This window comes from Hyperolius riggenbachi, chromosome 4 (genome assembly GCF_040937935.1).
Source record: "Hyperolius riggenbachi isolate aHypRig1 chromosome 4, aHypRig1.pri, whole genome shotgun sequence".
Lineage (NCBI taxonomy): Eukaryota > Metazoa > Chordata > Amphibia > Anura > Hyperoliidae > Hyperolius > Hyperolius riggenbachi.
In genome coordinates, this window is record NC_090649.1 from 42,498,761 (window position 1) to 42,525,354 (window position 26,594).

A 26,594-nucleotide genomic window follows, 5' to 3' on the forward strand; every position below is an offset into this window, starting at 1 on the left:
ACTCCCTTTGCTAACAAACGAAAATGTCATCTCAGCTTTCCCCTTCACTTTTACTCACACAAACTCTTTTAACAACTTTTCAGCAAAAGTGCTTCACCACCCCAAGAAAGAGAAAAACACTCCTTCTTACAATCTTACTCATCTTTCCTATACTACTTTTCTTATCTGCTTTTCCCAGATTTCCGTTGGCTTTACTCCAGTCCTTTTGTCAAGGAGAGACTTACAATCAATCACTTGACAAGGAACAACCACCTGAAAGATACTCATTCTCGTATGCCTGGTGCACACCATGCAATTCCCCATCAGATAGATGGGCCGATAGATCCTTTCCGACAGACACGATCGGATTTCCGTTCGGATTTCCGATCACTACTATGCAAATCCATCAGAAAAACGATCGGAAATCAGATCGGACCTGCCGGAAATCATCTGTTCGACCCATCTATCTGACAGGCATTGGTATGGTGTGTATTAGGCTTTGCACTCCAAAGGTGCTCACATAGCAGTATGAGGAGGGCACTCTGCACACGGCCTGAGATTTAGCTGAGAGGATTGAAAAAAAGGAAGTTGCTCTTTCCCTTAACTTGTTTTTAGATGAGGTACTTCCCAACAAAAGTTACAAACCAAAAAGCCTTTCAGTCCCGGCAAGCAAAAAAAGTGGTTGCTTTCATTTGACTTAAGTTTGTTACTACTTTTTTTTCTGTACTTTTAGTATGTTTTCTTAATTGCTAGGTGCTGGGAAAGCAAGTTGTAGGTAAGCTGACACAACATCTCAACATCTACTGTGAGAAAACTCAGGACAAAAGTAGAATGAATGAGGGCCTAGAGAGAACGCTCCAAATTTGAGCAAGGCCCTGAGTAGAGTGCAAAGACAACAAGGCAAAAAGTTGTAAAACAACACCAGATGAGCAGATGCTGCTGACTTGGCATTTCCGAGGCTTTTCTAGACAGTTAAAAAGAAGCCTAATAGGTGAGTACTGGAGAGGGAGAGATGCTGCACGTCACTGGCACTGCTAGAAGACATGCAAGGCCTTTGGGCACGCAAGTGTCCCAAGGCTGCTTTAACTTGTGTGTCTTAGAGTCATGTTTGCTGGGTACTAGGGTCCCTCTTCTCGACTGTCAGCCAGCACTGTGGCCAAGTGCCACGGTGACTCTTGCAAATGTCCTTAAATGGCTTCTGGCCTGCAGAGATGTCTTAAGCTTGAGAAGTGCAAAGTGTGGAGGTGTGCCAAAATCCTAGCATTTGCATTGGCCGGGAATCGAACCCGGGCCTCCCGCGTGGCAGGCGAGAATTCTACCACTGAACCACCAATGCCTTGCCCTGTTGCTCGGTGCTGAAAAACGTGGCCAGCCAAATCAGGCCATACAAGATTGCCTTCTTCTGTGCGGATGGCAAAGGTGAGGCTGGCGCCATTTTGCAATTTTTGACATTTCAGCTCAAGCAAGCAAGCCCGGCTAGCTCAGTCGGTAGAGCATGAGACTCTTAATCTCAGGGTCGTGGGTTCGAGCCCCACGTTGGGCGATCAAAGCTTCTCCTTTTACTTTCTACTAGGCAGAGCTCCTCCAAAACGATTACAAACCATCACCAGGCCATCACTTCCTCTTTCACATGCCACTCCCCACTCCCTTTGCTAACAAACGAAAATGTCATCTCAGCTTTCCCCTTCACTTTTACTCACACAACCTCTTCTAACAACTTTTCAGCAAAAGTGCTTCACCACCCCAAGAAAGAGAAAAACACTCCTTCTTACAATCTTACTCATCTTTCCTATACTACTTTTCTTATCTGCTTTTCCCAGATTTCCGTTGGCTTTACTCCAGTCCTTTTGTCAAGGAGAGACTTACAATCAATCACTTGACAAGGAACAACCACCTGAAAGATACTCATTCTCGTATGCCTGGTGCACACCATGCAATTCCCCATCAGATAGATGGGCCGATAGATCCTTTCCGACAGACACGATCGGATTTCCGTTCGGATTTCCGATCACTACTATGCAAATCCATCAGAAAAACGATCGGAAATCAGATCGGACCTGCCGGAAATCATCTGTTCGACCCATCTATCTGACAGGCATTGGTATGGTGTGTATTAGGCTTTGCACTCCAAAGGTGCTCACATAGCAGTATGAGGAGGGCACTCTGCACACGGCCTGAGATTTAGCTGAGAGGATTGAAAAAAAGGAAGTTGCTCTTTCCCTTAACTTGTTTTTAGATGAGGTACTTCCCAACAAAAGTTACAAACCAAAAAGCCTTTCAGTCCCGGCAAGCAAAAAAAGTGGTTGCTTTCATTTGACTTAAGTTTGTTACTACTTTTTTTTTCTGTACTTTTAGTATGTTTTCTTAATTGCTAGGTGCTGGGAAAGCAAGTTGTAGGTAAGCTGACACAACATCTCAACATCTACTGTGAGAAAACTCAGGACAAAAGTAGAATGAATGAGGGCCTAGAGAGAACGCTCCAAATTTGAGCAAGGCCCTGAGTAGAGTGCAAAGACAACAAGGCAAAAAGTTGTAAAACAACACCAGATGAGCAGATGCTGCTGACTTGGCATTTCCGAGGCTTTTCTAGACAGTTAAAAAGAAGCCTAATAGGTGAGTACTGGAGAGGGAGAGATGCTGCACGTCACTGGCACTGCTAGAAGACATGCAAGGCCTTTGGGCACGCAAGTGTCCCAAGGCTGCTTTAACTTGTGTGTCTTAGAGTCATGTTTGCTGGGTACTAGGGTCCCTCTTCTCGACTGTCAGCCAGCACTGTGGCCAAGTGCCACGGTGACTCTTGCAAATGTCCTTAAATGGCTTCTGGCCTGCAGAGATGTCTTAAGCTTGAGAAGTGCAAAGTGTGGAGGTGTGCCAAAATCCTAGCATTTGCATTGGCCGGGAATCGAACCCGGGCCTCCCGCGTGGCAGGCGAGAATTCTACCACTGAACCACCAATGCCTTGCCCTGTTGCTCGGTGCTGAAAAACGTGGCCAGCCAAATCAGGCCATACAAGATTGCCTTCTTCTGTGCGGATGGCAAAGGTGAGGCTGGCGCCATTTTGCAATTTTTGACATTTCAGCTCAAGCAAGCAAGCCCGGCTAGCTCAGTCGGTAGAGCATGAGACTCTTAATCTCAGGGTCGTGGGTTCGAGCCCCACGTTGGGCAATCAAAGCTTCTCCTTTTACTTTCTACTAGGCAGAGCTCCTCCAAAACGATTACAAACCATCACCAGGCCATCACTTCCTCTTTCACATGCCACTCCCCACTCCCTTTGCTAACAAACGAAAATGTCATCTCAGCTTTCCCCTTCACTTTTACTCACACAACCTCTTTTAACAACTTTTCAGCAAAAGTGCTTCACCACCCCAAGAAAGAGAAAAACACTCCTTCTTACAATCTTACTCATCTTTCCTATACTACTTTTCTTATCTGCTTTTCCCAGATTTCCGTTGGCTTTACTCCAGTCCTTTTGTCAAGGAGAGACTTACAATCAATCACTTGACAAGGAACAACCACCTGAAAGATACTCATTCTCGTATGCCTGGTGCACACCATGCAATTCCCCATCAGATAGATGGGCCGATAGATCCTTTCCGACAGACACGATCGGATTTCCGTTCGGATTTCCGATCACTACTATGCAAATCCATCAGAAAAACGATCGGAAATCAGATCGGACCTGCCGGAAATCATCTGTTCGACCCATCTATCTGACAGGCATTGGTATGGTGTGTATTAGGCTTTGCACTCCAAAGGTGCTCACATAGCAGTATGAGGAGGGCACTCTGCACACGGCCTGAGATTTAGCTGAGAGGATTGAAAAAAAGGAAGTTGCTCTTTCCCTTAACTTGTTTTTAGATGAGGTACTTCCCAACAAAAGTTACAAACCAAAAAGCCTTTCAGTCCCGGCAAGCAAAAAAAGTGGTTGCTTTCATTTGACTTAAGTTTGTTACTACTTTTTTTTCTGTACTTTTAGTATGTTTTCTTAATTGCTAGGTGCTGGGAAAGCAAGTTGTAGGTAAGCTGACACAACATCTCAACATCTACTGTGAGAAAACTCAGGACAAAAGTAGAATGAATGAGGGCCTAGAGAGAACGCTCCAAATTTGAGCAAGGCCCTGAGTAGAGTGCAAAGACAACAAGGCAAATGTTGTAAAACAACACCAGATGAGCAGATGCTGCTGACTTGGCATTTCCGAGGCTTTTCTAGACAGTTAAAAAGAAGCCTAATAGGTGAGTACTGGAGAGGGAGAGATTCTGCACGTCACTGGCACTGCTAGAAGACATGCAAGGCCTTTGGGCACGCAAGTGTCCCAAGGCTGCTTTAACTTGTGTGTCTTAGAGTCATGTTTGCTGGGTACTAGGGTCCCTCTTCTCGACTGTCAGCCAGCACTGTGGCCAAGTGCCACGGTGACTCTTGCAAATGTCCTTAAATGGCTTCTGGCCTGCAGAGATGTCTTAAGCTTGAGAAGTGCAAAGTGTGGAGGTGTGCCAAAATCCTAGCATTTGCATTGGCCGGGAATCGAACCCAGGCCTCCCGCGTGGCAGGCGAGAATTCTACCACTGAACCACCAATGCCTTGCCCTGTTGCTCGGTGCTGAAAAACGTGGCCAGCCAAATCAGGCCATACAAGATTGCCTTCTTCTGTGCGGATGGCAAAGGTGAGGCTGGCGCCATTTTGCAATTTTTGACATTTCAGCTCAAGCAAGCAAGCCCGGCTAGCTCAGTCGGTAGAGCATGAGACTCTTAATCTCAGGGTCGTGGGTTCGAGCCCCACGTTGGGCGATCAAAGCTTCTCCTTTTACTTTCTACTAGGCAGAGCTCCTCCAAAACGATTACAAACCATCACCAGGCCATCACTTCCTCTTTCACATGCCACTCCCCACTCCCTTTGCTAACAAACGAAAATGTCATCTCAGCTTTCCCCTTCACTTTTACTCACACAACCTCTTTTAACAACTTTTCAGCAAAAGTGCTTCACCACCCCAAGAAAGAGAAAAACACTCCTTCTTACAATCTTACTCATCTTTCCTATACTACTTTTCTTATCTGCTTTTCCCAGATTTCCGTTGGCTTTACTCCAGTCCTTTTGTCAAGGAGAGACTTACAATCAATCACTTGACAAGGAACAACCACCTGAAAGATACTCATTCTCGTATGCCTGGTGCACACCATGCAATTCCCCATCAGATAGATGGGCCGATAGATCCTTTCCGACAGACACGATCGGATTTCCGTTCGGATTTCCGATCACTACTATGCAAATCCATCAGAAAAACGATCGGAAATCAGATCGGACCTGCCGGAAATCATCTGTTCGACCCATCTATCTGACAGGCATTGGTATGGTGTGTATTAGGCTTTGCACTCCAAAGGTGCTCACATAGCAGTATGAGGAGGGCACTCTGCACACGGCCTGAGATTTAGCTGAGAGGATTGAAAAAAAGGAAGTTGCTCTTTCCCTTAACTTGTTTTTAGATGAGGTACTTCCCAACAAAAGTTACAAACCAAAAAGCCTTTCAGTCCCGGCAAGCAAAAAAAGTGGTTGCTTTCATTTGACTTAAGTTTGTTACTACTTTTTTTTCTGTACTTTTAGTATGTTTTCTTAATGGCTAGGTGCTGGGAAAGCAAGTTGTAGGTAAGCTGACACAACATCTCAACATCTACTGTGAGAAAACTCAGGACAAAAGTAGAATGAATGAGGGCCTAGAGAGAACGCTCCAAATTTGAGCAAGGCCCTGAGTAGAGTGCAAAGACAACAAGGCAAAAAGTTGTAAAACAACACCAGATGAGCAGATGCTGCTGACTTGGCATTTCCGAGGCTTTTCTAGACAGTTAAAAAGAAGCCTAATAGGTGAGTACTGGAGAGGGAGAGATGCTGCACATCACTGGCACTGCTAGAAGACATGCAAGGCCTTTGGGCACGCAAGTGTCCCAAGGCTGCTTTAACTTGTGTGTCTTAGAGTCATGTTTGCTGGGTACTAGGGTCCCTCTTCTCGACTGTCAGCCAGCACTGTGGCCAAGTGCCACGGTGACTCTTGCAAATGTCCTTAAATGGCTTCTGGCCTGCAGAGATGTCTTAAGCTTGAGAAGTGCAAAGTGTGGAGGTGTGCCAAAATCCTAGCATTTGCATTGGCCGGGAATCGAACCTGGGCCTCCCACGTGGCAGGCGAGAATTCTACCACTGAACCACCAATGCCTTGCCCTGTTGCTCGGTGCTGAAAAACGTGGCCAGCCAAATCAGGCCATACAAGATTGCCTTCTTCTGTGCGGATGGCAAAGGTGAGGCTGGCGCCATTTTGCAATTTTTGACATTTCAGCTCAAGCAAGCAAGCCCGGCTAGCTCAGTCGGTAGAGCATGAGACTCTTAATCTCAGGGTTGTGGGTTCGAGCCCCACGTTGGGCGATCAAAGCTTCTCCTTTTACTTTCTACTAGGCAGAGCTCCTCCAAAACGATTACAAACCATCACCAGGCCATCACTTCCTCTTTCACATGCCACTCCCCACTCCCTTTGCTAACAAACGAAAATGTCATCTCAGCTTTCCCCTTCACTTTTACTCACACAACCTCTTTTAACAACTTTTCAGCAAAAGTGCTTCACCACCCCAAGAAAGAGAAAAACACTCCTTCTTACAATCTTACTCATCTTTCCTATACTACTTTTCTTATCTGCTTTTCCCAGATTTCCGTTGGCTTTACTCCAGTCCTTTTGTCAAGGAGAGACTTACAATCAATCACTTGACAAGGAACAACCACCTGAAAGATACTCATTCTCGTATGCCTGGTGCACACCATGCAATTCCCCATCAGATAGATGGGCCGATAGATCCTTTCCGACAGACACGATCGGATTTCCGTTCGGATTTCCAATCACTACTATGCAAATCCATCAGAAAAACGATCGGAAATCAGATCGGACCTGCCGGAAATCATCTGTTCGACCCATCTATCTGACAGGCATTGGTATGGTGTGTATTAGGCTTTGCACTCCAAAGGTGCTCACATAGCAGTATGAGGAGGGCACTCTGCACACGGCCTGAGATTTAGCTGAGAGGATTGAAAAAAAGGAAGTTGCTCTTTCCCTTAACTTGTTTTTAGATGAGGTACTTCCCAACAAAAGTTACAAACCAAAAAGCCTTTCAGTCCCGGCAAGCAAAAAAAGTGGTTGCTTTCATTTGACTTAAGTTTGTTACTACTTTTTTTTCTGTACTTTTAGTATGTTTTCTTAATTGCTAGGTGCTGGGAAAGCAAGTTGTAGGTAAGCTGACACAACATCTCAACATCTACTGTGAGAAAACTCAGGACAAAAGTAGAATGAATGAGGGCCTAGAGAGAACGCTCCAAATTTGAGCAAGGCCCTGAGTAGAGTGCAAAGACAACAAGGCAAAAAGTTGTAAAACAACACCAGATGAGCAGATGCTGCTGACTTGGCATTTCCGAGGCTTTTCTAGACAGTTAAAAAGAAGCCTAATAGGTGAGTACTGGAGAGGGAGAGATGCTGCACGTCACTGGCACTGCTAGAAGACATGCAAGGCCTTTGGGCACGCAAGTGTCCCAAGGCTGCTTTAACTTGTGTGTCTTAGAGTCATGTTTGCTGGGTACTAGGGTCCCTCTTCTCGACTGTCAGCCAGCACTGTGGCCAAGTGCCACGGTGACTCTTGCAAATGTCCTTAAATGGCTTCTGGCCTGCAGAGATGTCTTAAGCTTGAGAAGTGCAAAGTGTGGAGGTGTGCCAAAATCCTAGCATTTGCATTGGCCGGGAATCGAACCCGGGTCTCCCGCGTGGCAGGCAAGAATTCTACCACTGAACCACCAATGCCTTGCCCTGTTGATCGGTGCTGAAAAACGTGGCCAGCCAAATCAGGCCATACAAGATTGCCTTCTTCTGTGCGGATGGCAAAGGTGAGGCTGACGCCATTTTGCAATTTTTGACATTTCAGCTCAAGCAAGCAAGCCCGGCTAGCTCAGTCGGTAGAGCATGAGACTCTTAATCTCAGGGTCGTGGGTTCGAGCCCCATGTTGGGCGATCAAAGCTTCTCCTTTTACTTTCTACTAGGCAGAGCTCCTCCAAAACGATTACAAACCATCACCAGGCCATCACTTCCTCTTTCACATGCCACTCCCCACTCCCTTTGCTAACAAACGAAAATGTCATCTCAGCTTTCCCCTTCACTTTTACTCACACAACCTCTTTTAACAACTTTTCAGCAAAAGTGCTTCACCACCCCAAGAAAGAGAAAAACACTCCTTCTTACAATCTTACTCATCTTTCCTATACTACTTTTCTTATCTGCTTTTCCCAGATTTCCGTTGGCTTTACTCCAGTCCTTTTGTCAAGGAGAGACTTACAATCAATCACTTGACAAGGAACAACCACCTGAAAGATACTCATTCTCGTATGCCTGGTGCACACCATGCAATTCCCCATCAGATAGATGGGCCGATAGATCCTTTCCGACAGACACGATCGGATTTCCGTTCGGATTTCCGATCACTACTATGCAAATCCATCAGAAAAACGATCGGAAATCAGATCGGACCTGCCGGAAATCATCTGTTCGACCCATCTATCTGACAGGCATTGGTATGGTGTGTATTAGGCTTTGCACTCCAAAGGTGCTCACATAGCAGTATGAGGAGGGCACTCTGCACACGGCCTGAGATTTAGCTGAGAGGATTGAAAAAAAGGAAGTTGCTCTTTCCCTTAACTTGTTTTTAGATGAGGTACTTCCCAACAAAAGTTACAAACCAAAAAGCCTTTCAGTCCCGGCAAGCAAAAAAAGTGGTTGCTTTCATTTGACTTAAGTTTGTTACTACTTTTTTTTCTGTACTTTTAGTATGTTTTCTTAATTGCTAGGTGCTGGGAAAGCAAGTTGTAGGTAAGCTGACACAACATCTCAACATCTACTGTGAGAAAACTCAGGACAAAAGTAGAATGAATGAGGGCCTAGAGAGAACGCTCCAAATTTGAGCAAGGCCCTGAGTAGAGTGCAAAGACAACAAGGCAAAAAGTTGTAAAACAACACCAGATGAGCAGATGCTGCTGACTTGGCATTTCCGAGGCTTTTCTAGACAGTTAAAAAGAAGCCTAATAGGTGAGTACTGGAGAGGGAGAGATGCTGCACGTCACTGGCACTGCTAGAAGACATGCAAGGCCTTTGGGCACGCAAGTGTCCCAAGGCTGCTTTAACTTGTGTGTCTTAGAGTCATGTTTGCTGGGTACTAGGGTCCCTCTTCTCGACTGTCAGCCAGCACTGTGGCCAAGTGCCACGGTGACTCTTGCAAATGTCCTTAAATGGCTTCTGGCCTGCAGAGATGTCTTAAGCTTGAGAAGTGCAAAGTGTGGAGGTGTGCCAAAATCCTAGCATTTGCATTGGCCAGGAATCGAACCCAGGCCTCCCGCGTGGCAGGCGAGAATTCTACCACTGAACCACCAATGCCTTGCCCTGTTGCTCGGTGCTGAAAAACGTGGCCAGCCAAATCAGGCCATACAAGATTGCCTTCTTCTGTGCGGATGGCAAAGGTGAGGCTGGCGCCATTTTGCAATTTTTGACATTTCAGCTCAAGCAAGCAAGCCCGGCTAGCTCAGTCGGTAGAGCATGAGACTCTTAATCTCAGGGTCGTGGGTTCGAGCCCCACGTTGGGCGATCAAAGCTTCTCCTTTTACTTTCTACTAGGCAGAGCTCCTCCAAAACGATTACAAACCATCACCAGGCCATCACTTCCTCTTTCACATGCCACTCCCCACTCCCTTTGCTAACAAACGAAAATGTCATCTCAGCTTTCCCCTTCACTTTTACTCACACAACCTCTTTTAACAACTTTTCAGCAAAAGTGCTTCACCACCCCAAGAAAGAGAAAAACACTCCTTCTTACAATCTTACTCATCTTTCCTATACTACTTTTCTTATCTGCTTTTCCCAGATTTCCGTTGGCTTTACTCCAGTCCTTTTGTCAAGGAGAGACTTACAATCAATCACTTGACAAGGAACAACCACCTGAAAGATACTCATTCTCGTATGCCTGGTGCACACCATGCAATTCCCCATCAGATAGATGGGCCGATAGATCCTTTCCGACAGACACGATCGGATTTCCGTTCGGATTTCCGATCACTACTATGCAAATCCATCAGAAAAACGATCGGAAATCAGATCGGACCTGCCGGAAATCATCTGTTCGACCCATCTATCTGACAGGCATTGGTATGGTGTGTATTAGGCTTTGCACTCCAAAGGTGCTCACATAGCAGTATGAGGAGGGCACTCTGCACACGGCCTGAGATTTAGCTGAGAGGATTGAAAAAAAGGAAGTTGCTCTTTCCCTTAACTTGTTTTTAGATGAGGTACTTCCCAACAAAAGTTACAAACCAAAAAGCCTTTCAGTCCCGGCAAGCAAAAAAAGTGGTTGCTTTCATTTGACTTAAGTTTGTTACTACTTTTTTTTCTGTACTTTTAGTATGTTTTCTTAATGGCTAGGTGCTGGGAAAGCAAGTTGTAGGTAAGCTGACACAACATCTCAACATCTACTGTGAGAAAACTCAGGACAAAAGTAGAATGAATGAGGGCCTAGAGAGAACGCTCCAAATTTGAGCAAGGCCCTGAGTAGAGTGCAAAGACAACAAGGCAAAAAGTTGTAAAACAACACCAGATGAGCAGATGCTGCTGACTTGGCATTTCCGAGGCTTTTCTAGACAGTTAAAAAGAAGCCTAATAGGTGAGTACTGGAGAGGGAGAGATGCTGCACATCACTGGCACTGCTAGAAGACATGCAAGGCCTTTGGGCACGCAAGTGTCCCAAGGCTGCTTTAACTTGTGTGTCTTAGAGTCATGTTTGCTGGGTACTAGGGTCCCTCTTCTCGACTGTCAGCCAGCACTGTGGCCAAGTGCCACGGTGACTCTTGCAAATGTCCTTAAATGGCTTCTGGCCTGCAGAGATGTCTTAAGCTTGAGAAGTGCAAAGTGTGGAGGTGTGCCAAAATCCTAGCATTTGCATTGGCCGGGAATCGAACCCGGGCCTCCCACGTGGCAGGCGAGAATTCTACCACTGAACCACCAATGCCTTGCCCTGTTGCTCGGTGCTGAAAAACGTGGCCAGCCAAATCAGGCCATACAAGATTGCCTTCTTCTGTGCGGATGGCAAAGGTGAGGCTGGCGCCATTTTGCAATTTTTGACATTTCAGCTCAAGCAAGCAAGCCCGGCTAGCTCAGTCGGTAGAGCATGAGACTCTTAATCTCAGGGTCGTGGGTTCGAGCCCCACGTTGGGCGATCAAAGCTTCTCCTTTTACTTTCTACTAGGCAGAGCTCCTCCAAAACGATTACAAACCATCACCAGGCCATCACTTCCTCTTTCACATGCCACTCCCCACTCCCTTTGCTAACAAACGAAAATGTCATCTCAGCTTTCCCCTTCACTTTTACTCACACAACCTCTTTTAACAACTTTTCAGCAAAAGTGCTTCACCACCCCAAGAAAGAGAAAAACACTCCTTCTTACAATCTTACTCATCTTTCCTATACTACTTTTCTTATCTGCTTTTCCCAGATTTCCGTTGGCTTTACTCCAGTCCTTTTGTCAAGGAGAGACTTACAATCAATCACTTGACAAGGAACAACCACCTGAAAGATACTCATTCTCGTATGCCTGGTGCACACCATGCAATTCCCCATCAGATAGATGGGCCGATAGATCCTTTCCGACAGACACGATCGGATTTCCGTTCGGATTTCCGATCACTACTATGCAAATCCATCAGAAAAACGATCGGAAATCAGATCGGACCTGCCGGAAATCATCTGTTCGACCCATCTATCTGACAGGCATTGGTATGGTGTGTATTAGGCTTTGCACTCCAAAGGTGCTCACATAGCAGTATGAGGAGGGCACTCTGCACACGGCCTGAGATTTAGCTGAGAGGATTGAAAAAAAGGAAGTTGCTCTTTCCCTTAACTTGTTTTTAGATGAGGTACTTCCCAACAAAAGTTACAAACCAAAAAGCCTTTCAGTCCCGGCAAGCAAAAAAAGTGGTTGCTTTCATTTGACTTAAGTTTGTTACTACTTTTTTTTCTGTACTTTTAGTATGTTTTCTTAATTGCTAGGTGCTGGGAAAGCAAGTTGTAGGTAAGCTGACACAACATCTCAACATCTACTGTGAGAAAACTCAGGACAAAAGTAGAATGAATGAGGGCCTAGAGAGAACGCTCCAAATTTGAGCAAGGCCCTGAGTAGAGTGCAAAGACAACAAGGCAAAAAGTTGTAAAACAACACCAGATGAGCAGATGCTGCTGACTTGGCATTTCCGAGGCTTTTCTAGACAGTTAAAAAGAAGCCTAATAGGTGAGTACTGGAGAGGGAGAGATGCTGCACGTCACTGGCACTGCTAGAAGACATGCAAGGCCTTTGGGCACGCAAGTGTCCCAAGGCTGCTTTAACTTGTGTGTCTTAGAGTCATGTTTGCTGGGTACTAGGGTCCCTCTTCTCGACTGTCAGCCAGCACTGTGGCCAAGTGCCACGGTGACTCTTGCAAATGTCCTTAAATGGCTTCTGGCCTGCAGAGATGTCTTAAGCTTGAGAAGTGCAAAGTGTGGAGGTGTGCCAAAATCCTAGCATTTGCATTGGCCGGGAATCGAACCCGGGTCTCCCGCGTGGCAGGCGAGAATTCTACCACTGAACCACCAATGCCTTGCCCTGTTGATCGGTGCTGAAAAACGTGGCCAGCCAAATCAGGCCATACAAGATTGCCTTCTTCTGTGCGGATGGCAAAGGTGAGGCTGACGCCATTTTGCAATTTTTGACATTTCAGCTCAAGCAAGCAAGCCCGGCTAGCTCAGTCGGTAGAGCATGAGACTCTTAATCTCAGGGTCGTGGGTTCGAGCCCCACGTTGGGCGATCAAAGCTTCTCCTTTTACTTTCTACTAGGCAGAGCTCCTCCAAAACGATTACAAACCATCACCAGGCCATCACTTCCTCTTTCACATGCCACTCCCCACTCCCTTTGCTAACAAACGAAAATGTCATCTCAGCTTTCCCCTTCACTTTTACTCACACAACCTCTTTTAACAACTTTTCAGCAAAAGTGCTTCACCACCCCAAGAAAGAGAAAAACACTCCTTCTTACAATCTTACTCATCTTTCCTATACTACTTTTCTTATCTGCTTTTCCCAGATTTCCGTTGGCTTTACTCCAGTCCTTTTGTCAAGGAGAGACTTACAATCAATCACTTGACAAGGAACAACCACCTGAAAGATACTCATTCTCGTATGCCTGGTGCACACCATGCAATTCCCCATCAGATAGATGGGCCGATAGATCCTTTCCGACAGACACGATCGGATTTCCGTTCGGATTTCCGATCACTACTATGCAAATCCATCAGAAAAACGATCGGAAATCAGATCGGACCTGCCGGAAATCATCTGTTCGACCCATCTATCTGACAGGCATTGGTATGGTGTGTATTAGGCTTTGCACTCCAAAGGTGCTCACATAGCAGTATGAGGAGGGCACTCTGCACACGGCCTGAGATTTAGCTGAGAGGATTGAAAAAAAGGAAGTTGCTCTTTCCCTTAACTTGTTTTTAGATGAGGTACTTCCCAACAAAAGTTACAAACCAAAAAGCCTTTCAGTCCCGGCAAGCAAAAAAAGTGGTTGCTTTCATTTGACTTAAGTTTGTTACTACTTTTTTTTCTGTACTTTTAGTATGTTTTCTTAATGGCTAGGTGCTGGGAAAGCAAGTTGTAGGTAAGCTGACACAACATCTCAACATCTACTGTGAGAAAACTCAGGACAAAAGTAGAATGAATGAGGGCCTAGAGAGAACGCTCCAAATTTGAGCAAGGCCCTGAGTAGAGTGCAAAGACAACAAGGCAAAAAGTTGTAAAACAACACCAGATGAGCAGATGCTGCTGACTTGGCATTTCCGAGGCTTTTCTAGACAGTTAAAAAGAAGCCTAATAGGTGAGTACTGGAGAGGGAGAGATGCTGCACGTCACTGGCACTGCTAGAAGACATGCAAGGCCTTTGGGCACGCAAGTGTCCCAAGGCTGCTTTAACTTGTGTGTCTTAGAGTCATGTTTGCTGGGTACTAGGGTCCCTCTTCTCGACTGTCAGCCAGCACTGTGGCCAAGTGCCACGGTGACTCTTGCAAATGTCCTTAAATGGCTTCTGGCCTGCAGAGATGTCTTAAGCTTGAGAAGTGCAAAGTGTGGAGGTGTGCCAAAATCCTAGCATTTGCATTGGCCGGGAATCGAACCCGGGCCTCCCGCGTGGCAGGCGAGAATTCTACCACTGAACCACCAATGCCTTGCCCTGTTGCTCGGTGCTGAAAAACGTGGCCAGCCAAATCAGGCCATACAAGATTGCCTTCTTCTGTGCGGATGGCAAAGGTGAGGCTGGCGCCATTTTGCAATTTTTGACATTTCAGCTCAAGCAAGCAAGCCCGGCTAGCTCAGTCGGTAGAGCATGAGACTCTTAATCTCAGGGTCGTGGGTTCGAGCCCCACGTTGGGCGATCAAAGCTTCTCCTTTTACTTTCTACTAGGCAGAGCTCCTCCAAAACGATTACAAACCATCACCAGGCCATCACTTCCTCTTTCACATGCCACTCCCCACTCCCTTTGCTAACAAACGAAAATGTCATCTCAGCTTTCCCCTTCACTTTTACTCACACAACCTCTTTTAACAACTTTTCAGCAAAAGTGCTTCACCACCCCAAGAAAGAGAAAAACACTCCTTCTTACAATCGTACTCATCTTTCCTATACTACTTTTCTTATCTGCTTTTCCCAGATTTCCGTTGGCTTTACTCCAGTCCTTTTGTCAAGGAGAGACTTACAATCAATCACTTGACAAGGAACAACCACCTGAAAGATACTCATTCTCGTATGCCTGGTGCACACCATGCAATTCCCCATCAGATAGATGGGCCGATAGATCCTTTCCGACAGACACGATCGGATTTCCGTTCGGATTTCCGATCACTACTATGCAAATCCATCAGAAAAACGATCGGAAATCAGATCGGACCTGCCGGAAATCATCTGTTCGACCCATCTATCTGACAGGCATTGGTATGGTGTGTATTAGGCTTTGCACTCCAAAGGTGCTCACATAGCAGTATGAGGAGGGCACTCTGCACACGGCCTGAGATTTAGCTGAGAGGATTGAAAAAAAGGAAGTTGCTCTTTCCCTTAACTTGTTTTTAGATGAGGTACTTCCCAACAAAAGTTACAAACCAAAAAGCCTTTCAGTCCCGGCAAGCAAAAAAAGTGGTTGCTTTCATTTGACTTAAGTTTGTTACTACTTTTTTTTTCTGTACTTTTAGTATGTTTTCTTAATTGCTAGGTGCTGGGAAAGCAAGTTGTAGGTAAGCTGACACAACATCTCAACATCTACTGTGAGAAAACTCAGGACAAAAGTAGAATGAATGAGGGCCTAGAGAGAACGCTCCAAATTTGAGCAAGGCCCTGAGTAGAGTGCAAAGACAACAAGGCAAAAAGTTGTAAAACAACACCAGATGAGCAGATGCTGCTGACTTGGCATTTCCGAGGCTTTTCTAGACAGTTAAAAAGAAGCCTAATAGGTGAGTACTGGAGAGGGAGAGATGCTGCACGTCACTGGCACTGCTAGAAGACATGCAAGGCCTTTGGGCACGCAAGTGTCCCAAGGCTGCTTTAACTTGTGTGTCTTAGAGTCATGTTTGCTGGGTACTAGGGTCCCTCTTCTCGACTGTCAGCCAGCACTGTGGCCAAGTGCCACGGTGACTCTTGCAAATGTCCTTAAATGGCTTCTGGCCTGCAGAGATGTCTTAAGCTTGAGAAGTGCAAAGTGTGGAGGTGTGCCAAAATCCTAGCATTTGCATTGGCCGGGAATCGAACCCGGGCCTCCCGTGTGGCAGGCGAGAATTCTACCACTGAACCACCAATGCCTTGCCCTGTTGCTCGGTGCTGAAAAACGTGGCCAGCCAAATCAGGCCATACAAGATTGCCTTCTTCTGTGCGGATGGCAAAGGTGAGGCTGGCGCCATTTTGCAATTTTTGACATTTCAGCTCAAGCAAGCAAGCCCGGCTAGCTCAGTCGGTAGAGCATGAGACTCTTAATCTCAGGGTCGTGGGTTCGAGCCCCACGTTGGGCGATCAAAGCTTCTCCTTTTACTTTCTACTAGGCAGAGCTCCTCCAAAACGATTACAAACCATCACCAGGCCATCACTTCCTCTTTCACATGCCACTCCCCACTCCCTTTGCTAACAAACGAAAATGTCATCTCAGCTTTCCCCTTCACTTTTACTCACACAACCTCTTTTAACAACTTTTCAGCAAAAGTGCTTCACCACCCCAAGAAAGAGAAAAACACTCCTTCTTACAATCTTACTCATCTTTCCTATACTACTTTTCTTATCTGCTTTTCCCAGATTTCCGTTGGCTTTACTCCAGTCCTTTTGTCAAGGAGAGACTTACAATCAATCACTTGACAAGGAACAACCACCTGAAAGATACTCATTCTCGTATGCCTGGTGCACACCATGCAATTCCCCATCAGATAGATGGGCCGATAGATCCTTTCCGACAGACACGATCGGATTTCCGTTCGGATTTCCGATCACTACTATGCAAATCCATCAGAAAAACGATCGGAAATCAGATCGGACCTGCCGGAAATCATCTGTTCGACCCATCTATCTGACAGGCATTGGTATGGTGTGTATTAGGCTTTGCACTCCAAAGGTGCTCACATAGCAGTATGAGGAGGGCACTCTGCACACGGCCTGAGATTTAGCTGAGAGGATTGAAAAAAAGGAAGTTGCTCTTTCCCTTAACTTGTTTTTAGATGAGGTACTTCCCAACAAAAGTTACAAACCAAAAAGCCTTTCAGTCCCGGCAAGCAAAAAAAGTGGTTGCTTTCATTTGACTTAAGTTTGTTACTACTTTTTTTTCTGTACTTTTAGTATGTTTTCTTAATTGCTAGGTGCTGGGAAAGCAAGTTGTAGGTAAGCTGACACAACATCTCAACATCTACTGTGAGAAAACTCAGGACAAAAGTAGAATGAATGAGGGCCTAGAGAGAACGCTCCAAATTTGAGCAAGGCCCTGAGTAGAGTGCAAAGACAACAAGGCAAAAAGTTGTAAAACAACACCAGATGAGCAGATGCTGCTGACTTGGCATTTCCGAGGCTTTTCTAGACAGTTAAAAAGAAGCCTAATAGGTGAGTACTGGAGAGGGAGAGATGCTGCACGTCACTGGCACTGCTAGAAGACATGCAAGGCCTTTGGGCACGCAAGTGTCCCAAGGCTGCTTTAACTTGTGTGTCTTAGAGTCATGTTTGCTGGGTACTAGGGTCCCTCTTCTCGACTGTCAGCCAGCACTGTGGCCAAGTGCCACGGTGACTCTTGCAAATGTCCTTAAATGGCTTCTGGCCTGCAGAGATGTCTTAAGCTTGAGAAGTGCAAAGTGTGGAGGTGTGCCAAAATCCTAGCATTTGCATTGGCCGGGAATCGAACCCGGGCCTCCCGCGTGGCAGGCGAGAATTCTACCACTGAACCACCAATGCCTTGCCCTGTTGCTCGGTGCTGAAAAACGTGGCCAGCCAAATCAGGCCATACAAGATTGCCTTCTTCTGTGCGGATGGCAAAGGTGAGGCTGGCGCCATTTTGCAATTTTTGACATTTCAGCTCAAGCAAGCAAGCCCGGCTAGCTCAGTCGGTAGAGCATGAGACTCTTAATCTCAGGGTCGTGGGTTCAAGCCCCACGTTGGGCGATCAAAGCTTCTCCTTTTACTTTCTACTAGGCAGAGCTCCTCCAAAACGATTACAAACCATCACCAGGCCATCACTTCCTCTTTCACATGCCACTCCCCACTCCCTTTGCTAACAAACGAAAATGTCATCTCAGCTTTCCCCTTCACTTTTACTCACACAACCTCTTTTAACAACTTTTCAGCAAAAGTGCTTCACCACCCCAAGAAAGAGAAAAACACTCCTTCTTACAATCTTACTCATCTTTCCTATACTACTTTTCTTATCTGCTTTTCCCAGATTTCCGTTGGCTTTACTCCAGTCCTTTTGTCAAGGAGAGACTTACAATCAATCACTTGACAAGGAACAACCACCTGAAAGATACTCATTCTCGTATGCCTGGTGCACACCATGCAATTCCCCATCAGATAGATGGGCCGATAGATCCTTTCCGACAGACACGATCGGATTTCCGTTCGGATTTCCGATCACTACTATGCAAATCCATCAGAAAAACGATCGGAAATCAGATCGGACCTGCCGGAAATCATCTGTTCGACCCATCTATCTGACAGGCATTGGTATGGTGTGTATTAGGCTTTGCACTCCAAAGGTGCTCACATAGCAGTATGAGGAGGGCACTCTGCACACGGCCTGAGATTTAGCTGAGAGGATTGAAAAAAAGGAAGTTGCTCTTTCCCTTAACTTGTTTTTAGATGAGGTACTTCCCAACAAAAGTTACAAACCAAAAAGCCTTTCAGTCCCGGCAAGCAAAAAAAGTGGTTGCTTTCATTTGACTTAAGTTTGTTACTACTTTTTTTTCTGTACTTTTAGTATGTTTTCTTAATTGCTAGGTGCTGGGAAAGCAAGTTGTAGGTAAGCTGACACAACATCTCAACATCTACTGTGAGAAAACTCAGGACAAAAGTAGAATGAATGAGGGCCTAGAGAGAACGCTCCAAATTTGAGCAAGGCCCTGAGTAGAGTGCAAAGACAACAAGGCAAAAAGTTGTAAAACAACACCAGATGAGCAGATGCTGCTGACTTGGCATTTCCGAGGCTTTTCTAGACAGTTAAAAAGAAGCCTAATAGGTGAGTACTGGAGAGGGAGAGATGCTGCACGTCACTGGCACTGCTAGAAGACATGCAAGGCCTTTGGGCACGCAAGTGTCCCAAGGCTGCTTTAACTTGTGTGTCTTAGAGTCATGTTTGCTGGGTACTAGGGTCCCTCTTCTCGACTGTCAGCCAGCACTGTGGCCAAGTGCCACGGTGACTCTTGCAAATGTCCTTAAATGGCTTCTGGCCTGCAGAGATGTCTTAAGCTTGAGAAGTGCAAAGTGTGGAGGTGTGCCAAAATCCTAGCATTTGCATTGGCCGGGAATCGAACCCAGGTCTCCCGCGTGGCAGGCGAGAATTCTACCACTGAACCACCAATGCCTTGCCCTGTTGATCGGTGCTGAAAAACGTGGCCAGCCAAATCAGGCCATACAAGATTGCCTTCTTCTGTGCGGATGGCAAAGGTGAGGCTGACGCCATTTTGCAATTTTTGACATTTCAGCTCAAGCAAGCAAGCCCGGCTAGCTCAGTCGGTAGAGCATGAGACTCTTAATCTCAGGGTCGTGGGTTTGAGCCCCACGTTGGGCGATCAAAGCTTCTCCTTTTACTTTCTACTAGGCAGAGCTCCTCCAAAACGATTACAAACCATCACCAGGCCATCACTTCCTCTTTCACATGCCACTCCCCACTCCCTTTGCTAACAAACGAAAATGTCATCTCAGCTTTCCCCTTCACTTTTACTCACACAACCTCTTTTAACAACTTTTCAGCAAAAGTGCTTCACCACCCCAAGAAAGAGAAAAACACTCCTTCTTACAATCTTACTCATCTTTCCTATACTACTTTTCTTATCTGCTTTTCCCAGATTTCCGTTGGCTTTACTCCAGTCCTTTTGTCAAGGAGAGACTTACAATCAATCACTTGACAAGGAACAACCACCTGAAAGATACTCATTCTCGTATGCCTGGTGCACACCATGCAATTCCCCATCAGATAGATGGGCCGATAGATCCTTTCCGACAGACACGATCGGATTTCCGTTCGGATTTCCGATCACTACTATGCAAATCCATCAGAAAAACGATCGGAAATCAGATCGGACCTGCCGGAAATCATCTGTTCGACCCATCTATCTGACAGGCATTGGTATGGTGTGTATTAGGCTTTGCACTCCAAAGGTGCTCACATAGCAGTATGAGGAGGGCACTCTGCACACGGCCTGAGATTTAGCTGAGAGGATTGAAAAAAAGGAAGTTGCTCTTTCCCTTAACTTGTTTTTAGATGAGGTACTTCCCAACAAAAGTTACAAACCAAAAAGCCTTTCAGTCCCGGCAAGCAAAAAAAGTGGTTGCTTTCATTTGACTTAAGTTTGTTACTACTTTTTTTTCTGTACTTTTAGTATGTTTTCTTAATTGCTAGGTGCTGGGAAAGCAAGTTGTAGGTAAGCTGACACAACATCTCAACATCTACTGTGAGAAAACTCAGGACAAAAGTAGAATGAATGAGGGCCTAGAGAGAACGCTCCAAATTTGAGCAAGGCCCTGAGTAGAGTGCAAAGACAACAAGGCAAAAAGTTGTAAAACAACACCAGATGAGCAGATGCTGCTGACTTGGCATTTCCGAGGCTTTTCTAGACAGTTAAAAAGAAGCCTAATAGGTGAGTACTGGAGAGGGAGAGATGCTGCACGTCACTGGCACTGCTAGAAGACATGCAAGGCCTTTGGGCACGCAAGTGTCCCAAGGCTGCTTTAACTTGTGTGTCTTAGAGTCATGTTTGCTGGGTACTAGGGTCCCTCTTCTCGACTGTCAGCCAGCACTGTGGCCAAGTGCCACGGTGACTCTTGCAAATGTCCTTAAATGGCTTCTGGCCTGCAGAGATGTCTTAAGCTTGAGAAGTGCAAAGTGTGGAGGTGTGCCAAAATCCTAGCATTTGCATTGGCCGGGAATCGAACCCGGGCCTCCCGCGTGGCAGGCGAGAATTCTACCACTGAACCACCAATGCCTTGCCCTGTTGCTCGGTGCTGAAAAACGTGGCCAGCCAAATCAGGCCATACAAGATTGCCTTCTTCTGTGCGGATGGCAAAGGTGAGGCTGGCGCCATTTTGCAATTTTTGACATTTCAGCTCAAGCAAGCAAGCCCGGCTAGCTCAGTCGGTAGAGCATGAGACTCTTAATCTCAGGGTCGTGGGTTCAAGCCCCACGTTGGGCGATCAAAGCTTCTCCTTTTACTTTCTACTAGGCAGAGCTCCTCCAAAACGATTACAAACCATCACCAGGCCATCACTTCCTCTTTCACATGCCACTCCCCACTCCCTTTGCTAACAAACGAAAATGTCATCTCAGCTTTCCCCTTCACTTTTACTCACACAACCTCTTTTAACAACTTTTCAGCAAAAGTGCTTCACCACCCCAAGAAAGAGAAAAACACTCCTTCTTACAATCTTACTCATCTTTCCTATACTACTTTTCTTATCTGCTTTTCCCAGATTTCCGTTGGCTTTACTCCAGTCCTTTTGTCAAGGAGAGACTTACAATCAATCACTTGACAAGGAACAACCACCTGAAAGATACTCATTCTCGTATGCCTGGTGCACACCATGCAATTCCCCATCAGATAGATGGGCCGATAGATCCTTTCCGACAGACACGATCGGATTTCCGTTCGGATTTCCGATCACTACTATGCAAATCCATCAGAAAAACGATCGGAAATCAGATTGGACCTGCCGGAAATCATCTGTTCGACCCATCTATCTGACAGGCATTGGTATGGTGTGTATTAGGCTTTGCACTCCAAAGGTGCTCACATAGCAGTATGAGGAGGGCACTCTGCACACGGCCTGAGATTTAGCTGAGAGGATTGAAAAAAAGGAAGTTGCTCTTTCCCTTAACTTGTTTTTAGATGAGGTACTTCCCAACAAAAGTTACAAACCAAAAAGCCTTTCAGTCCCGGCAAGCAAAAAAAGTGGTTGCTTTCATTTGACTTAAGTTTGTTACTACTTTTTTTTCTGTACTTTTAGTATGTTTTCTTAATTGCTAGGTGCTGGGAAAGCAAGTTGTAGGTAAGCTGACACAACATCTCAACATCTACTGTGAGAAAACTCAGGACAAAAGTAGAATGAATGAGGGCCTAGAGAGAACGCTCCAAATTTGAGCAAGGCCCTGAGTAGAGTGCAAAGACAACAAGGCAAAAAGTTGTAAAACAACACCAGATGAGCAGATGCTGCTGACTTGGCATTTCCGAGGCTTTTCTAGACAGTTAAAAAGAAGCCTAATAGGTGAGTACTGGAGAGGGAGAGATGCTGCACGTCACTGGCACTGCTAGAAGACATGCAAGGCCTTTGGGCACGCAAGTGTCCCAAGGCTGCTTTAACTTGTGTGTCTTAGAGTCATGTTTGCTGGGTACTAGGGTCCCTCTTCTCGACTGTCAGCCAGCACTGTGGCCAAGTGCCACGGTGACTCTTGCAAATGTCCTTAAATGGCTTCTGGCCTGCAGAGATGTCTTAAGCTTGAGAAGTGCAAAGTGTGGAGGTGTGCCAAAATCCTAGCATTTGCATTGGCCGGGAATCGAACCCGGGTCTCCCGCGTGGCAGGCGAGAATTCTACCACTGAACCACCAATGCCTTGCCCTGTTGATCGGTGCTGAAAAACGTGGCCAGCCAAATCAGGCCATACAAGATTGCCTTCTTCTGTGCGGATGGCAAAGGTGAGGCTGACGCCATTTTGCAATTTTTGACATTTCAGCTCAAGCAAGCAAGCCCGGCTAGCTCAGTCGGTAGAGCATGAGACTCTTAATCTCAGGGTCGTGGGTTTGAGCCCCATGTTGGGCGATCAAAGCTTCTCCTTTTACTTTCTACTAGGCAGAGCTCCTCCAAAACGATTACAAACCATCACCAGGCCATCACTTCCTCTTTCACATGCCACTCCCCACTCCCTTTGCTAACAAACGAAAATGTCATCTCAGCTTTCCCCTTCACTTTTACTCACACAACCTCTTTTAACAACTTTTCAGCAAAAGTGCTTCACCACCCCAAGAAAGAGAAAAACACTCCTTCTTACAATCTTACTCATCTTTCCTATACTACTTTTCTTATCTGCTTTTCCCAGATTTCCGTTGGCTTTACTCCAGTCCTTTTGTCAAGGAGAGACTTACAATCAATCACTTGACAAGGAACAACCACCTGAAAGATACTCATTCTCGTATGCCTGGTGCACACCATGCAATTCCCCATCAGATAGATGGGCCGATAGATCCTTTCCGACAGACACGATCGGATTTCCGTTCGGATTTCCGATCACTACTATGCAAATCCATCAGAAAAACGATCGGAAATCAGATCGGACCTGCCGGAAATCATCTGTTCGACCCATCTATCTGACAGGCATTGGTATGGTGTGTATTAGGCTTTGCACTCCAAAGGTGCTCACATAGCAGTATGAGGAGGGCACTCTGCACACGGCCTGAGATTTAGCTGAGAGGATTGAAAAAAAGGAAGTTGCTCTTTCCCTTAACTTGTTTTTAGATGAGGTACTTCCCAACAAAAGTTACAAACCAAAAAGCCTTTCAGTCCCGGCAAGCAAAAAAAGTGGTTGCTTTCATTTGACTTAAGTTTGTTACTACTTTTTTTTCTGTACTTTTAGTATGTTTTCTTAATTGCTAGGTGCTGGGAAAGCAAGTTGTAGGTAAGCTGACACAACATCTCAACATCTACTGTGAGAAAACTCAGGACAAAAGTAGAATGAATGAGGGCCTAGAGAGAACGCTCCAAATTTGAGCAAGGCCCTGAGTAGAGTGCAAAGACAACAAGGCAAAAAGTTGTAAAACAACACCAGATGAGCAGATGCTGCTGACTTGGCATTTCCGAGGCTTTTCTAGACAGTTAAAAAGAAGCCTAATAGGTGAGTACTGGAGAGGGAGAGATGCTGCACGTCACTGGCACTGCTAGAAGACATGCAAGGCCTTTGGGCACGCAAGTGTCCCAAGGCTGCTTTAACTTGTGTGTCTTAGAGTCATGTTTGCTGGGTACTAGGGTCCCTCTTCTCGACTGTCAGCCAGCACTGTGGCCAAGTGCCACGGTGACTCTTGCAAATGTCCTTAAATGGCTTCTGGCCTGCAGAGATGTCTTAAGCTTGAGAAGTGCAAAGTGTGGAGGTGTGCCAAAATCCTAGCATTTGCATTGGCCGGGAATCGAACCCGGGCCTCCCGCGTGGCAGGCGAGAATTCTACCACTGAACCACCAATGCCTTGCCCTGTTGCTCGGTGCTGAAAAACGTGGCCAGCCAAATCAGGCCATACAAGATTGCCTTCTTCTGTGCGGATGGCAAAGGTGAGGCTGGCGCCATTTTGCAATTTTTGACATTTCAGCTCAAGCAAGCAAGCCCGGCTAGCTCAGTCGGTAGAGCATGAGACTCTTAATCTCAGGGTCGTGGGTTCGAGCCCCACGTTGGGCGATCAAAGCTTCTCCTTTTACTTTCTACTAGGCAGAGCTCCTCCAAAACGATTACAAACCATCACCAGGCCATCACTTCCTCTTTCACATGCCACTCCCCACTCCCTTTGCTAACAAACGAAAATGTCATCTCAGCTTTCCCCTTCACTTTTACTCACACAACCTCTTTTAACAACTTTTCAGCAAAAGTGCTTCACCACCCCAAGAAAGAGAAAAACACTCCTTCTTACAATCTTACTCATCTTTCCTATACTACTTTTCTTATCTGCTTTTCCCAGATTTCCGTTGGCTTTACTCCAGTCCTTTTGTCAAGGAGAGACTTACAATCAATCACTTGACAAGGAACAACCACCTGAAAGATACTCATTCTCGTATGCCTGGTGCACACCATGCAATTCCCCATCAGATAGATGGGCCGATAGATCCTTTCCGACAGACACGATCGGATTTCCGTTCGGATTTCCGATCACTACTATGCAAATCCATCAGAAAAACGATCGGAAATCAGATCGGACCTGCCGGAAATCATCTGTTCGACCCATCTATCTGACAGGCATTGGTATGGTGTGTATTAGGCTTTGCACTCCAAAGGTGCTCACATAGCAGTATGAGGAGGGCACTCTGCACACGGCCTGAGATTTAGCTGAGAGGATTGAAAAAAAGGAAGTTGCTCTTTCCCTTAACTTGTTTTTAGATGAGGTACTTCCCAACAAAAGTTACAAACCAAAAAGCCTTTCAGTCCCGGCAAGCAAAAAAAGTGGTTGCTTTCATTTGACTTAAGTTTGTTACTACTTTTTTTTTCTGTACTTTTAGTATGTTTTCTTAATTGCTAGGTGCTGGGAAAGCAAGTTGTAGGTAAGCTGACACAACATCTCAACATCTACTGTGAGAAAACTCAGGACAAAAGTAGAATGAATGAGGGCCTAGAGAGAACGCTCCAAATTTGAGCAAGGCCCTGAGTAGAGTGCAAAGACAACAAGGCAAAAAGTTGTAAAACAACACCAGATGAGCAGATGCTGCTGACTTGGCATTTCCGAGGCTTTTCTAGACAGTTAAAAAGAAGCCTAATAGGTGAGTACTGGAGAGGGAGAGATGCTGCACATCACTGGCACTGCTAGAAGACATGCAAGGCCTTTGGGCACGCAAGTGTCCCAAGGCTGCTTTAACTTGTGTGTCTTAGAGTCATGTTTGCTGGGTACTAGGGTCCCTCTTCTCGACTGTCAGCCAGCACTGTGGCCAAGTGCCACGGTGACTCTTGCAAATGTCCTTAAATGGCTTCTGGCCTGCAGAGATGTCTTAAGCTTGAGAAGTGCAAAGTGTGGAGGTGTGCCAAAATCCTAGCATTTGCATTGGCCGGGAATCGAACCCGGGCCTCCCGCGTGGCAGGCGAGAATTCTACCACTGAACCACCAATGCCTTGCCCTGTTGCTCGGTGCTGAAAAACGTGGCCAGCCAAATCAGGCCATACAAGATTGCCTTCTTCTGTGCGGATGGCAAAGGTGAGGCTGACGCCATTTTGCAATTTTTGACATTTCAGCTCAAGCAAGCAAGCAAGCCCGGCTAGCTCAGTCGGTAGAGCATGAGACTCTTAATCTCAGGGTCGTGGGTTCGAGCCCCACGTTGGGCGATCAAAGCTTCTCCTTTTACTTTCTACTAGGCAGAGCTCCTCCAAAACGATTACAAACCATCACCAGGCCATCACTTCCTCTTTCACATGCCACTCCCCACTCCCTTTGCTAACAAACGAAAATGTCATCTCAGCTTTCCCCTTCACTTTTACTCACACAACCTCTTTTAACAACTTTTCAGCAAAAGTGCTTCACCACCCCAAGAAAGAGAAAAACACTCCTTCTTACAATCTTACTCATCTTTCCTATACTACTTTTCTTATCTGCTTTTCCCAGATTTCCGTTGGCTTTACTCCAGTCCTTTTGTCAAGGAGAGACTTACAATCAATCACTTGACAAGGAACAACCACCTGAAAGATACTCATTCTCGTATGCCTGGTGCACACCATGCAATTCCCCATCAGATAGATGGGCCGATAGATCCTTTCCGACAGACACGATCGGATTTCCGTTCGGATTTCCGATCACTACTATGCAAATCCATCAGAAAAACGATCGGAAATCAGATCGGACCTGCCGGAAATCATCTGTTCGACCCATCTATCTGACAGGCATTGGTATGGTGTGTATTAGGCTTTGCACTCCAAAGGTGCTCACATAGCAGTATGAGGAGGGCACTCTGCACACGGCCTGAGATTTAGCTGAGAGGATTGAAAAAAAGGAAGTTGCTCTTTCCCTTAACTTGTTTTTAGATGAGGTACTTCCCAACAAAAGTTACAAACCAAAAAGCCTTTCAGTCCCGGCAAGCAA

At 46.0% G+C, this 26,594-nt stretch overlaps 26 non-coding genes across 26 annotated transcripts; 14 read left to right on the forward strand and 12 right to left on the reverse strand.

Annotated features, from left to right (window-relative positions):
* Positions 1-1,244: 1,244 nt before the first annotated feature.
* TRNAG-GCC (transfer RNA glycine (anticodon GCC)) lies at positions 1,245-1,315 on the reverse strand. The gene has a single exon. It is a non-coding gene; the product is annotated as a tRNA-Gly (tRNA).
* A 134-nt stretch (positions 1,316-1,449) lies between these two features.
* Positions 1,450-1,522, forward strand: TRNAK-CUU (transfer RNA lysine (anticodon CUU)). The gene has a single exon. It is a non-coding gene; the product is annotated as a tRNA-Lys (tRNA).
* Positions 1,523-2,866: 1,344 nt separating this feature from the next.
* TRNAG-GCC (transfer RNA glycine (anticodon GCC)) lies at positions 2,867-2,937 on the reverse strand. The gene has a single exon. It is a non-coding gene; the product is annotated as a tRNA-Gly (tRNA).
* A 134-nt stretch (positions 2,938-3,071) lies between these two features.
* TRNAK-CUU (transfer RNA lysine (anticodon CUU)) lies at positions 3,072-3,144 on the forward strand. Its single transcript has one exon. It is a non-coding gene; the product is annotated as a tRNA-Lys (tRNA).
* Positions 3,145-4,486: 1,342 nt separating this feature from the next.
* TRNAG-GCC (transfer RNA glycine (anticodon GCC)) lies at positions 4,487-4,557 on the reverse strand. The gene has a single exon. It is a non-coding gene; the product is annotated as a tRNA-Gly (tRNA).
* A 134-nt stretch (positions 4,558-4,691) lies between these two features.
* Positions 4,692-4,764, forward strand: TRNAK-CUU (transfer RNA lysine (anticodon CUU)). Its single transcript has one exon. It is a non-coding gene; the product is annotated as a tRNA-Lys (tRNA).
* Positions 4,765-6,312: 1,548 nt separating this feature from the next.
* On the forward strand, positions 6,313-6,385 carry TRNAK-CUU (transfer RNA lysine (anticodon CUU)). The gene has a single exon. It is a non-coding gene; the product is annotated as a tRNA-Lys (tRNA).
* A 1,548-nt stretch (positions 6,386-7,933) lies between these two features.
* Positions 7,934-8,006, forward strand: TRNAK-CUU (transfer RNA lysine (anticodon CUU)). Its single transcript has one exon. It is a non-coding gene; the product is annotated as a tRNA-Lys (tRNA).
* A 1,548-nt stretch (positions 8,007-9,554) lies between these two features.
* TRNAK-CUU (transfer RNA lysine (anticodon CUU)) lies at positions 9,555-9,627 on the forward strand. The gene has a single exon. It is a non-coding gene; the product is annotated as a tRNA-Lys (tRNA).
* Positions 9,628-10,970: 1,343 nt separating this feature from the next.
* TRNAG-GCC (transfer RNA glycine (anticodon GCC)) lies at positions 10,971-11,041 on the reverse strand. The gene has a single exon. It is a non-coding gene; the product is annotated as a tRNA-Gly (tRNA).
* A 134-nt stretch (positions 11,042-11,175) lies between these two features.
* On the forward strand, positions 11,176-11,248 carry TRNAK-CUU (transfer RNA lysine (anticodon CUU)). The gene has a single exon. It is a non-coding gene; the product is annotated as a tRNA-Lys (tRNA).
* A 1,343-nt stretch (positions 11,249-12,591) lies between these two features.
* Positions 12,592-12,662, reverse strand: TRNAG-GCC (transfer RNA glycine (anticodon GCC)). Its single transcript has one exon. It is a non-coding gene; the product is annotated as a tRNA-Gly (tRNA).
* A 134-nt stretch (positions 12,663-12,796) lies between these two features.
* TRNAK-CUU (transfer RNA lysine (anticodon CUU)) lies at positions 12,797-12,869 on the forward strand. Its single transcript has one exon. It is a non-coding gene; the product is annotated as a tRNA-Lys (tRNA).
* A 1,343-nt stretch (positions 12,870-14,212) lies between these two features.
* Positions 14,213-14,283, reverse strand: TRNAG-GCC (transfer RNA glycine (anticodon GCC)). Its single transcript has one exon. It is a non-coding gene; the product is annotated as a tRNA-Gly (tRNA).
* Positions 14,284-14,417: 134 nt separating this feature from the next.
* On the forward strand, positions 14,418-14,490 carry TRNAK-CUU (transfer RNA lysine (anticodon CUU)). Its single transcript has one exon. It is a non-coding gene; the product is annotated as a tRNA-Lys (tRNA).
* Positions 14,491-16,039: 1,549 nt separating this feature from the next.
* TRNAK-CUU (transfer RNA lysine (anticodon CUU)) lies at positions 16,040-16,112 on the forward strand. The gene has a single exon. It is a non-coding gene; the product is annotated as a tRNA-Lys (tRNA).
* Positions 16,113-17,455: 1,343 nt separating this feature from the next.
* TRNAG-GCC (transfer RNA glycine (anticodon GCC)) lies at positions 17,456-17,526 on the reverse strand. Its single transcript has one exon. It is a non-coding gene; the product is annotated as a tRNA-Gly (tRNA).
* Positions 17,527-17,660: 134 nt separating this feature from the next.
* TRNAK-CUU (transfer RNA lysine (anticodon CUU)) lies at positions 17,661-17,733 on the forward strand. Its single transcript has one exon. It is a non-coding gene; the product is annotated as a tRNA-Lys (tRNA).
* A 1,343-nt stretch (positions 17,734-19,076) lies between these two features.
* Positions 19,077-19,147, reverse strand: TRNAG-GCC (transfer RNA glycine (anticodon GCC)). Its single transcript has one exon. It is a non-coding gene; the product is annotated as a tRNA-Gly (tRNA).
* Positions 19,148-20,697: 1,550 nt separating this feature from the next.
* On the reverse strand, positions 20,698-20,768 carry TRNAG-GCC (transfer RNA glycine (anticodon GCC)). The gene has a single exon. It is a non-coding gene; the product is annotated as a tRNA-Gly (tRNA).
* Positions 20,769-20,902: 134 nt separating this feature from the next.
* Positions 20,903-20,975, forward strand: TRNAK-CUU (transfer RNA lysine (anticodon CUU)). The gene has a single exon. It is a non-coding gene; the product is annotated as a tRNA-Lys (tRNA).
* A 1,343-nt stretch (positions 20,976-22,318) lies between these two features.
* TRNAG-GCC (transfer RNA glycine (anticodon GCC)) lies at positions 22,319-22,389 on the reverse strand. Its single transcript has one exon. It is a non-coding gene; the product is annotated as a tRNA-Gly (tRNA).
* A 1,550-nt stretch (positions 22,390-23,939) lies between these two features.
* TRNAG-GCC (transfer RNA glycine (anticodon GCC)) lies at positions 23,940-24,010 on the reverse strand. The gene has a single exon. It is a non-coding gene; the product is annotated as a tRNA-Gly (tRNA).
* Positions 24,011-24,144: 134 nt separating this feature from the next.
* Positions 24,145-24,217, forward strand: TRNAK-CUU (transfer RNA lysine (anticodon CUU)). The gene has a single exon. It is a non-coding gene; the product is annotated as a tRNA-Lys (tRNA).
* Positions 24,218-25,561: 1,344 nt separating this feature from the next.
* Positions 25,562-25,632, reverse strand: TRNAG-GCC (transfer RNA glycine (anticodon GCC)). The gene has a single exon. It is a non-coding gene; the product is annotated as a tRNA-Gly (tRNA).
* Positions 25,633-25,770: 138 nt separating this feature from the next.
* Positions 25,771-25,843, forward strand: TRNAK-CUU (transfer RNA lysine (anticodon CUU)). The gene has a single exon. It is a non-coding gene; the product is annotated as a tRNA-Lys (tRNA).
* The last annotated feature ends 751 nt before the right edge of the window (positions 25,844-26,594 follow it).